Here is a 3,686-nt window from a genome sequence, read left to right as displayed (position 1 = left end):
GTTTTAATTTTTTATTAACCACCCCCAATAGTTAAATAAAATACCCAGCCTGCTTCGTATTTCGGTCTTTTACGAAGCCGAAAATCATTCAAAGAAAGGGTTTGACCGGTATATATTTAAATTTTAGGATTATTTTGGTAATTATTGATCTCATGCTTTTCTCCTCCCGCGTCTGTCCCGAGGTTTGGCCGCTGTATAAAAGGGAAACGGGAACCAACCAAAAGTCGAAAGTCGAAACCAAACCAACTCAAATTCAGATTGTAGATAAAGCTTCGTATCCGAATTGATCAACTCATCAACATCGTCGATGATCGCGTCGTGGAGAGTCCGCATGGAATCCCGGAGGAGGAAATCCGGCGATAAGGCGGACGGAAGGTCGAGGCCGGCAGCTCTGGAGGACGCCGAGATCGTGATACCGACTGTTTTCCGGTGCCCGATCTCGCTGGAGCTCATGAAGGACCCGGTGACGCTCAGCACCGGGATCACCTACGACCGGAAGAGCATCGAGACGTGGCTTGATGCCGGGAACCTCACCTGCCCGGTCACCAAGCAGCCGCTGCAGAGCGCGGACCTCATCCCGAACCACGCGGTCCGCCGGATGATTCAGAGCTGGTGCGTCGAGAACCACGACTCAGGGATCGAGCGGATTCCGACGCCGCGGATCCCGGCGACTCGGTCCCAGGTCGCCGAGATCCTCTCGCAGATCGAGTCCGCGAGCCGGCGAGGCAGCCCCGCGTCCTGCGCGGCCGCCGTGGACAGGATCCGGCTGTTGGCGAAGGAGAGCGAAAAGAACAGAAGGTGCGTGGCCGGAGCGGGGGCGGGAGCCGCTCTCTCGGCCGCTCTTGCGGCCCTCAGCGAGCGGTTCGCGGACTCGGAGTCGGAACCGGAAGTGACCGCGGCGGTGGAGGCCGTCATCGCTGCAATGGTGGGGCTGGCGCCGCTCGACGCGGAGGCGCGATCGCACGTGTGGACGCGGGCGTGCATGCGTCGGCTGGCCGGGGTGTTGCGGGGAGGGAGCCTGGAAGGGAGGGGGAACGCGGCGTCGGTGCTGAGGGAGGTCCTGAGGGACGTGGAGAAGATTCTGGAAGGAGATAATCGGAAGATTCTAGAAGCGACGCCTGGGCTTGCGGCGGGCCTCGTGAGGCTGGTCCAGGACCCGATCTGCCCTGCGGCGACGAAGGCGTCGCTGGAGGCCATCCTCCGGATGGCGTCCGCGAGCGATCGGATCGGTTTCTGGGTCGTTGAATCGGGTCTCGTGCCGGTGCTCCTGGAGATCCTGCCCGACTCCGAGGGAAGCGTGTCCGAGAAGGCGCTGGCGGTACTGGACCTCGCGTGCTCGACCAAGGAGGGGAGGGATCGGGCGTACGGGCATGCGCTGGCCGTGCCCGTCGTGGTGAAGAAGATGCTCCGGGTGTCGGAGCTGACGACAGAGCTGGCGGTGTCGGTATTGTGGTGGCTGTGCAGGGGGGCGAGGGACGAGTGCGTGGTGGTGGAGGCCCTCTCGGTGGGGGCATTCCAGAAGGTGCTGCTGCTGCTGCAGGTGGGTTGCAGTGAGACCACCAAGGCCAAGGCCACCGACCTCCTTAGGATGATGAACGCGCACAGGGACAGGTTCGAGTGTGTGGACTCTGGCGACTTCAAGTATCTCAAGCGGCCGGCTTGAGGTAACGAGTGTTCTCTTCGTTTTACTGGGAGCCATCGCCTGTTTTTCATGGCTGGAGGATTTATTGTATTGCACATTTGTTTGTGTTGGAATGTGTGTGTGTGTGTGTGTGTGTGAGAGCACTGAGAGAGAGAGAGATGTAATTTGGAGAATTTACAGAGAAAAAAAACGTTTGGACAGGTAGTTGGAGGGAGAAATGTACAGATAAACTTGCATATTACACTTGATAAATGTTTGGGACCCCCTTGAAGGGGTTTCATTTTATGAATTTTTTGAACTTGGATACACGTGAAACCCCTTACTGGGGGTTTTCTTTACATGTTTGCCTGCATATTTTTTTCTCGAGGATGCTTATATTTATAGGGATATGAAATGCGGGAATTATGAAGTTTTCTTAGGCTTCATAATTACTTATATTTCGTATCTCAATAGAAATTTTTCACTTAGAGAGAGAAATAGCTTATCAATATTCGAGATCTTGAATCTTCCAATTTACAATTCAGAGTTAGAAGTTTCAAAAAATCGGGAACAAGAAAAAATGCGAGATTTAGTAATAAGCAACTTCCAACATATAAGTCAGAGTTAGACGCTTAAAAATCACAAAGAAAATCTTTTTAGGGTCTTGTTCTCAGCCAGCAATCTAACGGTGGGAACGTTGGTCCACTTGCAAGCATATAAATTCACATTACCAAGTCAAAATTTCGAACCATGTTGATGACATGAACCAATGTTAGTATCAGTATCGGACCTGAATCGTTTGGCCAACGATTCGGGTGAATCGGGCCCATACCGATTCTCAAGTGAATAGTTATGAATCGGTTAAAAAATATTTTGTATCAGTCAGAACATGACACGTGTAAATACAATTAAAATATTTAATTTTAAACATTTTTATATTTATTAAAAATAGATGATGTTTTGGGATGAAGGCGTAGTTGTTGTTGTTGTATTAAAAATAGATGATTCAGGTTAGTATCTATCGATCTACTGCCAATACGACAAGTATCGGCCCATACAGGCTGATTCAGGCGTAAAAAGATAATGTGCAATATGATTGCACAAATATTTGTGCATTAAGAGCCTGATCATCCTCTTGGGGACAGGGCCTGTCAGTTGTGAGGCCCAAGGCATGATGAAGGGGCAATCAGGTGCTTAATGCATAAATATTTACATAATCATATTGCATCCTACTCGATTCAGGCAACTCCAACCCTGTCGAGTTAGCTCTGGGTTTATTTATGCAAAAACGGCCATTTGCCTACATGTTAGCAAAATTGCACTTTATGTTTATGTTGTTTATATTTATGATTGAGAGAAACTGCCTTCAGGATTGAAAACCGAGCCAGGTGGATCAAGTGCCATAACATGGCACATTTTGAAGTGTACCGCTGCACCTGATGTCCTCCGGCTCCATCCTTGGCTGACAGTCTGTCAGTTGTGGAGCCCAAAATCAGATGAAGGGCAGTCAGGTGCACACTCAAAGTGTGCCATGTCCATGTGATGTCACATGATCATGGCTCTAGAATGGCTTAACCTTCAGTGGTTATGGTCGCCATCTGGCTTATGGTCTCCGTCCTGGTAGCTTAATTAAAACTTAGTGGGTGCACTGCGCCCCTTGCTTTTTGCCGAAACAGGGTTCTACCAGAAATTGACTCTACAGCTAACATGCAATTTAGTAAGACGAGCAGCTTGACCCGTACAAAGCACAACTAATGCCATTTTGTCACTCCTTTGACTTGTATTAATGTATTCAACAGGCTGCCCTTGTCCGCAGGAGCAGTTAGTTCACGTCACCTTGTTGAGACTTTTTAAGTTTGAACCCCAAATGTTATGGTTGTATGTATAACTGGTAGGGGTCTGCCTAACCGGCTTTTTCTGTAAAAAGAAAAAAAAAAGTGAATTTTACCGTTAAGTATCTTTTTCTATTTCTACCAACGGGACTCCGCTTGTTTGGTAGGAGAAGTTATTGCATGTCAACTTGTGTTGGGACATTACAACTTCGAATTCCAATGGTTTAGTTGTA

At 49.1% G+C, this 3,686-nt stretch overlaps 1 pseudogene; it reads left to right on the top strand.

Moving 5' to 3' along the window:
• The first annotated feature begins 232 nt into the window (after window positions 1–232).
• On the top strand, window positions 233–1,755 carry LOC149841340 (U-box domain-containing protein 21 pseudogene; annotated as a pseudogene).
• The last annotated feature ends 1,931 nt before the right edge of the window (window positions 1,756–3,686 follow it).

Source organism: Nuphar pumila, chromosome 4 (assembly GCF_984573655.1).
Source record: "Nuphar pumila chromosome 4, dmNupPumi1.hap1.1, whole genome shotgun sequence".
Classification (NCBI taxonomy): Eukaryota; Viridiplantae; Streptophyta; class Magnoliopsida; order Nymphaeales; family Nymphaeaceae; genus Nuphar; species Nuphar pumila.
This window is presented reverse-complemented; position numbering and strand designations above follow the sequence as displayed.